At 41.1% G+C, this 11,829-nt stretch overlaps 1 long non-coding RNA gene across 1 annotated transcript in view; it reads left to right on the plus strand.

Moving 5' to 3' along the window:
- The window catches only part of LOC117031247 (uncharacterized), a 46,443-nt gene that overhangs the window by 24,754 nt on the left and 9,860 nt on the right, over positions 1–11,829 (plus strand). The window lies entirely within an intron of this gene.

Genomic DNA, 11,829 nt, shown 5'->3' on the forward strand with positions numbered 1-11,829 from the left:
GCTTTTAAGTTGCTTTTTTTTTTTTTTCCTGACAACAAGGTCTAATTTTAAGCTGTAAGAACAACTAAATCAAAGGTGTGCATTTGATTACAATATGAGCGTCATCTTTGGCAGGTAGAGTTTGCATTGACCAGATGGTCCCAGTTCAGAGTGGGGGTAAGTCTCCAGGGTGACTTTGAAACACAGAGCCCTAAATCCATAGAGTTTACAATCTGCAATCTGCATAACAAGATGGGGTGTGAAGGCAAAGTCAAACTGGTTCTGTCCATTCTCACTTGGACAAGGGGGTAAGGATGTCCCTTCAGGGCAACATAACCCCTCCAGGAGACCACCTCCCTTACCCTTTGTTCTGGGGCTTACAAGAGTCAATGTTGCTAACATGGGAAGGGTCCGATGGGGAAGGAATGCTTGCCCAGGTCTCCAGGACAAAAAGTCTCATTCCAAATCAGATGCTCAGGGGACAGCCCAATCCTGTGGGCAGTGGATAGTCCACCTCAGACAGCAGCTAGTCAGCCACCATGAAAGGACATGAGGAACAGCTAGTCAGTCACCAAAGCAGTTCCTGCTTTATGGTTCCTTCTCTCTCCAACCACCTCCCCCATTTCAGATTTCTCCACATCTTCCTCTTCTGTGGTCCATGGTGAATGCCATCCCTCTTTCTTCTCCTCCTACCCCAACTTGTGGTCATTTATCTGGTCTCTGTGAGCAGGAAAACCTGCAAGGCTGCAGACCAAACTTTATGTCTGGAGCAGTATTTCTAGCCTTTGTAAGACAGGCAAGGATGACGCATGTCTCTTCTATAGACCAGGAGTGGGGGTGGGAGCTACCCTTAGGGATGAAATTAACAGGTTAGATGATCTCAAATAAGAGAAGGGTATGGTAACGGAAGGGACAGTTCTATCTTTTTTTTTTTTTTTTTTTTTAAGATTCCCTGTTTTAATCAACTTTTTCTATCAATTGACCAACTTCTAGTTCAGACAAAAGGCCTCCTACTCTACTCTGACTGGCCACAATTCATTGAGTACCCGTGAGTGGCAGCACTGTCTTTGACACTTTTCATTATTTCCATTCCTTTCATCACTCTTGTAAAGTAGGCACTTGTAGCTGCATGTTATAAATAAAGAAACGAGGCTCCCTGAGACCGATTACCTCACTCAAGACAACCCTACAAGTTAAATAATGGAATAAGAATTTGATTATTAGTCATTTCCACTGGAAAACTAAGAAGAGACTATGAGCAGGATCAGACCGACAGATTAGCCAGACCAGCATCTCTGGGATGCTGGCACAAAGAAATCATTGAAGAAAGGCCTGCTTGCAATTCCTCAGCTCATAGGTTAGGTGTGTGCCCACGACATTCCTACCTACTTACATTCACCTGCCAGGAAACTAACATTTTTTAGGTATCAATTATATGCCAACTGCTGTGCTGGACACTAGACACTTCATCTCATCTCTTTCTTATTACCCTCCTCTGATAAGAGAATTATTATCCCCCACTTTTCTGAGGAGGAAATTGATACTCAGCGTCATTATGTAATTTTCCTAAGGTCAAATAGCCAATGAATGGTAGAACCATGATTTTTGAAGTCCACTTGAAGAGATTCCAGAGCCGGCTCCATGTGGTCTCCACGGATCGGGAAATCTTCCTCTCAAAACCATCCCTATGTTCTCTGTAGGCCTCAGAACAAATAATTTTGTGACTAAGTGTAGGAAAGTCGTGTCTGGAAAAGATCTGTGCTGATGCACTCCAGGCCTTCAGGATGAGTTATTCAAACGCGAAGAACTTGGATGACATAATGGTATCGGTGTCTAAAAACATCTAGAAAAGTTTCCACTTACATTTGTGAAAATCTGCTTCAGCTCACTACAGGGCAAGTGGAGCCCAAAGCAGGCAGTCCGGGGCTAGTCTGTGGCTCCTGGAGGCAGGGACTATCTCCTTCATCTGTTCCCTTAGCTCCAGCATAGGACCAAGCACACGTCATTATTGCCATTTGTTGAATACATATCCTACTATGGACGGCTAACCTTGCAAGCGTCATCGCACGGAATCTCTACAACAATCCTGCAGGAAGTAGATATCACTACTTCCATTTCACAGATGCAGACTCCAAGGCTCAGAGAGATTTAGCAACTCTCCACTACAGAGTAGCAGCACTGGTAAAACTCAGGCTACCAGAGAGGACTCCTCAGAGGAGGTCATCCTGAAGGATGCATTTGAAAGAGGACAATATAAGCAAAAGCCCTGAACTGGCAGCAACAGGCAGTTACAGAGACAGGAAAGAACATGGTCTTGCTCAGACCTAATGCAATAGCATTTTTTTCTTTTTTAGAAACTCACCTTTCTTAAGTCTTTCAAAACATTCAACTTAGTTTTCACAGAAACAATAACTCAACGTTTTACACTCATATTTCACAGATTTACACTGCAATTAAATTATACCCCGGGTGCCTGGCAAAAAACAAAAAACACAAAAAACTGGCTTGTTAGCAGACATCATTAACTCCTTGTAAGCATCTAACTCAATTGGTGCTGAGGCAATTCCTTGTGCCACATTTTTCTCACTTGTAAAATAGTGTTGTTATAAGAATTGAATGAGTTAATCTATATAAAAAGCTTGGTCAGCACTCAATAAATGTTTGGGTGCTGAAGCACACAGATGTGCCTTAGTTGCTACATTTTCCAGAAGGGATGGAGAGCATCAGTTACTCCCGAGAGCTGGTTATGTGGAGGTACAGGAAGAGCTTCTCCTGTATCGGGGTTGGTTTCATTAGACAAGGATGCCGGTGTGGATCACAGGCAATCTGCCCACCCAGTTACTGCCTTCTGTTCCCTAGCTTTCTAGTTAATGTGCACTTCCTTCTCAGGACACCTGACACACACCTCATCCAACAGACTTCTTATTGACACAGCTGGCCTAAGGCAGGAATCAGAACAAAAGCAAGTTTCGCCTTCAACCTTGGAGTGGCTGCCACAAAAATAAATAAATAACATCCTTTTTATTCTCCCAAAGGGACACTTACAAAGAGCTTCTTAATCTCTCTGCTACTATTGCAGATACAGTTTCAGGAGTATTAGGTTGCAAGGTATGTGCAAATCCCAAGAGCTCAGCTGTGAGCAAAATATGCCATACTCGCTGGTGTAAGAGGACTCCCGGGGTTGACTCCATTCCCTAGTCACTGGCAACCAGTCATAAGCATTTTAGACAGGCTACACCTCCAGTGGAAACCTGGAAGGCAAGGCTTTTGAGAGAAATATGACATAAAGAGCAAAGGCCCTGGAGGTAGACATGACTGGATCCAAATTCACGCTTTACCACTTGTTAGCTGTGTGATCTGGGCAAGTCACTTAACCTCTCTGAGCCTCAGCTTCCTCAACTATACAATAAACAATCTTTGTTGCATTAAAGTCTTTACAAGATTTTTTTTTTTCCAAGTCAAGTTGTTGTCCTTTCAGTCTTAGTTGTGGAGGGCGCAGCTCAGCTCCAGGTCCAGTTGCTGTTGCTAATTGCAGGGGGCACAGCCTATCGTCCCTTGTGGGAGTCGAACCAGCAACCTTGTGGTTGAGAGCCCACGCTCCAACCAACTGAGCCATCTGGGAGCTCAGCAGCAGCTCAGCTCAAGGTGCTGTGTTCAATCTTAGTTGCAGGAGGCGGAGCCCACCATCCCTTGCAGGACTCGAGGAATTGAACTGGCAACCTTGTGGTTGAGAGCCCACTGGCCCATGTGGGAATTGAACCGGCAGCCTTTGGAGTTAGGAACATAGAGCTCTAACCACCTGACCCACCGGGCTGGCCCCTGTCTTTAAAAGATTTAATGTGCTAAGGCAGAAATGCACCTCGCACAGGGCTGGGCGCATAGTAAGCATTCAGTGAATGGTAGCCATTATTATTGAGTATTCTCAGGATAACTCCAACATTGAGCCATAGGTATAAATGAAGCTCCAGAATGTGTTGGTAAAAGCCAGGCTACCTGGGTTTGAATCCCAAATCTTCTACTTCTGAACTGGGTAAACTTGGTCAATTTCCTTAACCTCTTAATTCCTCATTTTCCCTATCTCTGAAATGGAAAAAGCAACAGAACCTAGCTCAAAGGGTTGTTGTACAAAATTAAATAAGTTAGTGCATGTAAAATATTTGGACTAGAGCTTGGAACACATTAAGCACTGTATAAGTGTCATCTATTATTACTGTATCATAACTGTAGCACCTTGAAACAAGGATTGTCTTTCCTGTCTGTATCTCCAGGGTGTCAAAGGACTGCAACAGCTTAATCAATGTTAATGGAATGAATGATGCAGCTCCCATGCCAATCAAGACTTTCCCTGGAAATGACACTAACCCAATTCAAACTAACTAAGGGAGAAAATGTAAAAAGGCAGTTTTTTGTTGTTGTTCACATTTAAATAACCCAGAAGTGAATCTTACTTACTTCAGGATAGTTAGAACCAAAGGTTCAAATGATTAAGGACGGTTTCCTTTTCCATGTCTCCAGAGTTTCTGTTTTGTTGGCTTTCTCTCTGTGAAGGCCATTACAGCCACCAGCAACCCAAGCCTCGTAGCCAGCCTCTTTATCAACTCAGTGGATAAAGAGCTTTTTCTCTAAAAGATCTGGTTGAAAACTCTGGATGGAATTGAACGTGCCCAGCTAGAGCCATGCGCCCATCTATGTATTAACTTCTCTGGTCAAGGAAACGAGGTAAATCTGACTAGCTAGGTCTGCCCACCCCATGCAGAAGGAAAGCACCAGCCCTACGCAAACATACAGGTTTCCCCAAAGGGAAGAATATTCTATTACAAGGAGACGGGGAAGGGATGCTGGGCAGGCAAAAACGCTAGATGCCCTGACAGAGGCCAAAGACGGTTGTCATTATTGCTAGACCATTCCAGACAATAAAAATCTGAGGCTCAGCCCAGTTTTAACAGGTCTTTTAAGAAAAAATATCATATTCTTTCTAAGTAATTATTCCATATTTCAACCCCTTTCCATGAGGCTCTTCCTCAAATTCAGTCTAATCTAAACTCACACAAGGCAGGCACGAAGGAAGTGTCGGGAGAGGTGGGATGAGGGCTGATCTGTACAGAATCAACGTGCTTGTTAAGTTCTTCCAAGTTCCATTTAAATCTTGAGATCTACTTACAGGACCAAAAATTATTCCCCAGTGAATCAGCAAAGACACGGAGAGGGATTAGCAGTTTGAGGATGCAAACAAACATTGCTCTGTACCCTGCTTGGATTTGCTGAGGTGCCACCTCAGGTGTCAGCAGAAAAGAGAAGTGAGAAAGAATTGTTACACCTACCAACAGCCCTTCCTTTCACCTGGGTAACATCGTCGCAGGTGCGATCACTGACATCAGATGTGCTTTTACCACATAGTGCGAGCTGACAACTAAAGAACAGCAAGTTAGCCTGTTTTGCAATCACTTTTTTCATTTATCTGCTCCATTGAAATACAAGGGTCAGGCTGAATTGTCCACTATCTTTTATATTATGAAAAATTTCAAATAAAATTAGAAAAACTAGTATAAGAAAAGACCCACTACCCAGATTCAACAATTATTAGGATTTTGCCACACTTGTTTCATATATCCCTCTCTTTTTTCTGTGCAAGTATTTTAAAGCAATTTCCAGACCTCATGTTATTTCTTCTTTAGATGCTTCATTTTGCATCTCTAAAATATATGAACACAGACATACCTTGGAGATAATTGTGGGGTTGGCTCCAGATCACTGCAAAAACGCAAGTATCGCGATAAAGCAAGTATCGCAATGAAGGGAGTCGTAATCTTTTTGCTGGTGGAGTCTTGCCTTTAGTTTGTAAAAAAAAATGCAACACCTGTGAAGTGTAATAAAGTGACATGCAATAAAACAAGGTTGGCTGTATTTTCTTACGTAATCACACTGCGAGTAACACACCTACCGAAAGTAACAATTCATTGATATCATTTAATTCTTAGACTATTTTCCTCATTCCCTGATATATCTAAAGAAATACCTTTTTTATAGTTGGTTCATTAGAATCAGGATCCAGGTGACATCCACACATTGCATTTGATGGTTATGTCTTTTGAGTCTTTTAAAAACTAGAACAGTCTCTCCCCACCTCACCCCACCTTTTTTTATTTTTCCATGCCATTGGCTTGTTGATTAAACTAGTTTAATTGTTCTATAGAATAGCCGACATTCTAGATTTATCTATTTATGTCCTTGTGGCATCACTTAAACCTGAGCCTCTACCTCCTACATTTCTATAAATTGAGGAAGTTTGTTCTAAAGGCCTTATTAGATTCAGATTTTTAAATTTATTCTTTTCCATAAAGGGAATGTCAGTAAGCACATATTGTCTGGCTGTCCCACTCTTAGTGACGTTAAGACTGATTAGCGGATTTAGGTGGTGTCAGCTAGATCTGTCCATTGTAAAGTGCTCCATAAGCCTTTCGTGTAATGCTTTATTCCTGTATTGATCTTTGCCTTAATCAATTATATTATTACAATGGCAAAATGGTGATTTTTCTAATTCTGTCATTCTTCCCACAGGGAATCTTCTGTAAACAACTTTTCCTCATTAATTAGGGTTATTTTGGTCATCCTGAAATACAGATTGAATTGAAAAGGCAGGATAATGCTTACTCATTTCCTTTGTTTGTTTGTTTATTTATTTATTTATTTATTTATTTATTTATTTAAGATTTTATTGGGGAAGAGGAACAGGACTTTATTGGGGAACAGTGTGTACTTCCGGGACTTTTCCAAGTCAAGTTGTTGTCCTTTCAATCTTCGTTGTGGAGGGCGCAGCTCAGCTCCAGGTCCAGTTGCCATTGTTAGTTGCAGGGGGCTCAACCCACAATCCTTTGGATGGTCGAACTGGCAACCTTGTGGTTAAGAGCCAGTGCTCCAACCAACTGAGCCATCCGGGAGCTCAGCGGCAACTCACTGACTTCAATCTAGTTGCAGAGGGCGCAGCTCGCTGGCCCATGTGGGAATCGAACTGGCAGCCCCGCTGCCCAGAGCTCGTGCTCTAACCAACTGAGCCATCCGTCTGCCCCCTCATTTCCTTTAAGTTGCCTATTTTCAGAGTGAGGATTGTGATGTAGTAACTGCCAGTGATAACCAATGAGTCTGTTACTTTGTTTTGGTGCTGCTCCTACCGTTACTGAACTCATTAGGCTTTTATGTATTCCATGTATTTCAATGAAATCGAATCCCTACTTCTTTTGATACTTACATTGTCCCATCTTTGGCCAAGTGGAGCCCCTCATGTTGGCTCTTGAGTCCTTTTCATACAACCCACAGATTTTTGGTGTTGGTGTGAGAAACAGCCAAACCTGTAGAGAATTTTTATGAGTTTATTTGAGCCAAACTGACCAATTGCCAGGAACCAAAATTTCAACAGAATGAGAAAATGCTCCGGAGAACGGCAATTTTGCAGCTTATTTTATACATTAGAATCAAAGGAGGAGACATAAGGAGGGTTGCATGAAATCCACTGGTTGATTAAGTGGGGGAAGGGAAGCAAAGCTGGAAAATCTCTGAGATTGGATAAAAAGTAAAATGGAGAGACACATATGTCTTATACATTGGTAGGTCCAGGATCATTAATAATTAACATTTACAGCACATAGAAATGGGATATGGGCAACAAGAGAACAATGAGGGGCTCTGTGGTGTCATCTCTGGTAGTATGTTGTGCCCTGAGGGGTCCAGAAAAAGGGGATTACTCTGCCATTTCAAAGGTGTGTTATCCTAGATGCAAAAAGACAACCGACAGGCTCACTTAAGGTAAAGGTTGACCTTTGTCAAGGAAGCTACAGGGCCAGGATGTGACTATCCATCGTGACTAGCTTTTAGTCAGGAATTTTTATGTTCAGATCATCCTGTGTGGTCTCTTTGGGTCTCTGAGTTTGTAAGGCTGGCGGTGCAGGCCTCCCCTGAGCTTGTCAGGTTTAGGATGTGATTCCTTTTTCATCCACGTTGATAATTTCATAGTTTTTGGCTCAGCAAGAAGTCCCAGCCTCATCTTGTACATGTGCTGCCCCAGACTGGCAATCAGCCATCCAAGAATTTCAGGTTCCTTTAAACAGGGGATGTCATTTAGGGACCACAATCCAGGCACCAGAGGTGGCTCATTGCCCATGAATTTTAGTACTTGTAGGCCTTTCTGTAAGTACAGAAATAGGATATATTTTTGAAAAGAAAAAAGTCATGAGTTTATATTGATACATCTAATTAAAATTTAATACTGATTTATTTCTATTAATGCCTTTGAAGTTAGTTATACTTCTATTCTCTTATACTGAAAACCTTGGTTCTTTACAACATTAACATAATTACTTATTACCTTATGCTACACTATATAGAAAATAGTTTCAAAATACTAATATAAAGACTTCTACTGGCAATATAACTATTGCCAAGTTAGATTTCTTCGCAGCTGTCTTTGCCCTTAAAATATATTCCAATGTATGTATGTACGTGTGTATATATATATATATATATATATATATATATATATATTTAGTACAGCCAATATACTATATTGTAGAATCACTTGAAATAATTGTCTTCTCTGTGCAATTACATTATTAACTTGATATACAGTTAGGTTCGTTGTTTTTAGTTTATTCTAAAATCTTAGGAATTGTCATTTTAAATCAAATTTAATTTTTTGAATGTGTAAAACACATTTATGTGATTCCAATGCCAAAAATACATAACGAATGTATTCAGAGAAGTCTCTTTTACACCTTTGTCTCCTCCATCCTATATTATATTGAATTGTATGAAATCACCAATAAGTAACCATTTATCAGCAAAAATGGCAATTTCTATAATTGAACCATATATATCCCCACCCTTTCTTACAGAAAACATAGATACTATATATATCATTCTCCACTTTTCTTTTTTCACTTACATAGATTGTAGAGATTATTCCTCCTCTTTCATTTTCAGGTGCATTGTCTTCCATGGTTTGTTGCACCATGGTTTTTATTAAACCAAACCTTTATTACTGGACATTTGGATAGTTTCCAATCTTTTGCAATTCAAATAATGCCTACATGAAATAAAGCCTTGTGGGGATATAACTTCATATTTTAATCAGTAGGTATATTTCTTTTCTTAAAAGAAACCAACCCCTGTCATACTTAACCTAAGTCATTCATTCTGGTAGACATTTGTCCTGAATTTTGGTACCCAGTGCCTTTTGAACACACTTCTGATGTTAGGAGAGTTTTCCCTTTCTTCGTCCCACCAAGTTATAATAGAAGACAGAAGACTCGTTCCCTCTCCCCCTCCTTTGCAGCTAGGACACAGGCACGCGACTTGCACTCTTCTAATCAGACACATTTGTGTGCGATTCCGGTGAAGAAGGGCATAATGAGAAGGAAAAGATTGCATAATGCAGTCTTTTGCTGGTGAGGATGGTAGCAGAGCCACGTGGTTTGGAGAGACTGGAATGGTCTGTAAGGCTGAGTTCCTGATGCAGAAGTGGCATTGATGCCTTTGTCAGCTGTGGTTGCAGTCAGATTGAGCTCCTGACAGCACATAGTTGCTGAGTGGTGATGAGGCAGCAGCCTGTTTTCCCATTAGGCCAATTGTGCTGCATAATTTGGGGTGATTTTCTTGGAAACTTAGCCTCAAGATTGTTTCCTCCAGTCTTCCCAACAATACCATGAGTTACCCAACATTCTTTGAATAAAACCCTTTCCTGCTTACTCTGTCAGCATCAGCTTCTGTCACTTACAGTCAGGAAATAATTCAGACAGTAGGTCCTGGGAGTCAGAGTGGGTATAGTTTTAGATCGCATAGGACCTGATCACTCTCTGCCTTGCCCTTTCCTCCTTCTTCCTTCATCCTAAGTATGCTCTTGAGTTCTTGGATAAAAAGGACTGTGATATAATGAAAAGAACGGGCTCATTAGGGGCCCAGCAGCTCCTCTTCAGAAAACCCCTTGGAATATAGTCAGTCAGAAGAAGTAGATGGTGTTTTCCTGATTGCAGGAGGGGAAGAACAGGGCCAGACATCGGTAGTGGGAATGAGGTCAGCGGTGGCCCAGCAGAGCTTCTGAGTCAGACAGAAAGGAAGGACTAAAGGTAAAAATCTCACCCTCAAGTCAATAATTGGGGCAGTAGATCCTGAGGAAAAAACACAACTTCCAGATAATCAAGAAGATGGGATCTAAAGGACTAAGACGTGGACTAATCTTGGGAGTGAACCCATCTGGACCCAGCGGCAGGCTAGACCAGGTCACATGCATTAAGGCCATTAACCCGTTTATCTCTCATAGATGGCAAGTGTTTTCCTGCCCCACTATGTCATTTGTCCTTTCATTTTGTATTTGTTGACCAAAAAGTTTTAAATTAGCATATATTCAATTCCACTGATATTTTTCTTTGTGATATCTTCCATTGCTTTTCTGTTTAGATTACATCCTCCCATTCTAAAAATATGTTCAATATTATATTTTAGTTTTTTATGGTTTTATTTATTTACATGTAACCCTTTATTGCATCTAGAATTCATTTTGGTGTATGATGTGATCACCATGTATCTCAACGCTTGGATAAAGCTGATAAGCTAAAAATAAGCAGGCAACAACAGACATGCTCTGCAAATTAAAAGAATGTTTTACAACAATGATATACAATTCTTTTTTTTTTTTTTTTTTTTTTAGATTTTATTGGGGAAGGGGAACAGGACTTTATTGGGGAACAGTGTGTACTTCCAGGACTTTTTCCAAGTCAAGTTGTTGTCCTTCAGTCTTAGTTGTGTCGGGCGCAGCTCAGCTCCAGGTCCAGTTGCCGTTGCTAGTTGCAGGGGGCACAGCCCACCATCCCTTGCGGGAGTTGAACCGGCAACCTTGTGGTTGAGAGGACGTGCTCCAACCAACTGAGCCATCCGGGAGCTCAGTGGCAGCTCAGCTCAAGGTGCCGTGTTCAATCTTAGTTGCAGGGGGCACAGCCCACCATCCCTTGAGGGAGTTGAGGAATCGAACTGGCAACCTTGTGGTTGAGAGCCCACTGGCCCATGTGGGAATCGAACCGGCAGCCTTCGGAGTTAGGAGCATGGAGCTCTAACCGCCTGAGCCACCGGGCCGGCCCCGATATACAATTCTTTTACCTTAAAAATTATCAAGGATTAGGAAAAAAAAAACCATGAAGGTGAACATGAAGGAAAATGGCGCCCTTAAACTGCTGTTTTCAAACTTCCCCATTCTGCTTAGGAGCCCACAGTTAAACAGCAAGGAAGGTAAGAAAAGAAAAAAAAAGAAAAAAGGTAAAAGGAGACGTGGGAAACATCAACCCGACACAAATGTGGATCTTGTTTAGATCATGATTCAAATAAGCCAACTTAAAAAAAAAAAAAAGAGACAACTGGAATTTGAACACTGACTGTACATTTAAGGACAGTAAAGAATAATTCTTTATATTGTTAGGTGTAATAATTGTACATGTGTTGTTAAACAAGTTTTTATCTTTCAGAGATACACGCAAAAAGACACGATGTCTGGGATTTACCTCAAAATAACATAGTAGTTGGGGATTGGGAAGGATATAAATGAGATAAGATGGGCTGTCAGTTATTAATTATTGAAGTTGGGTAACAGGTGCATGAGGATTTATTACACTATGCTTTCTACTTTTATGTACATTAATATTTGAATTTTTCCACAATAAAAGTATTTTTTTAATATATAAAACAGACAGGAGATTTAAGAAATATAGTGGCAATGACATGGCCGTGGGAATTGTTAAATATTCCCAGTTAGGAGGTGAAGCTCCAATTTCTCAGAATGGCATATTTGGGCCAGATCATGGTCTTGCTTAA

The sequence above is a fragment of the Rhinolophus ferrumequinum genome, chromosome 11 (genome assembly GCF_004115265.2).
Source record: "Rhinolophus ferrumequinum isolate MPI-CBG mRhiFer1 chromosome 11, mRhiFer1_v1.p, whole genome shotgun sequence".
Lineage (NCBI taxonomy): Eukaryota > Metazoa > Chordata > Mammalia > Chiroptera > Rhinolophidae > Rhinolophus > Rhinolophus ferrumequinum.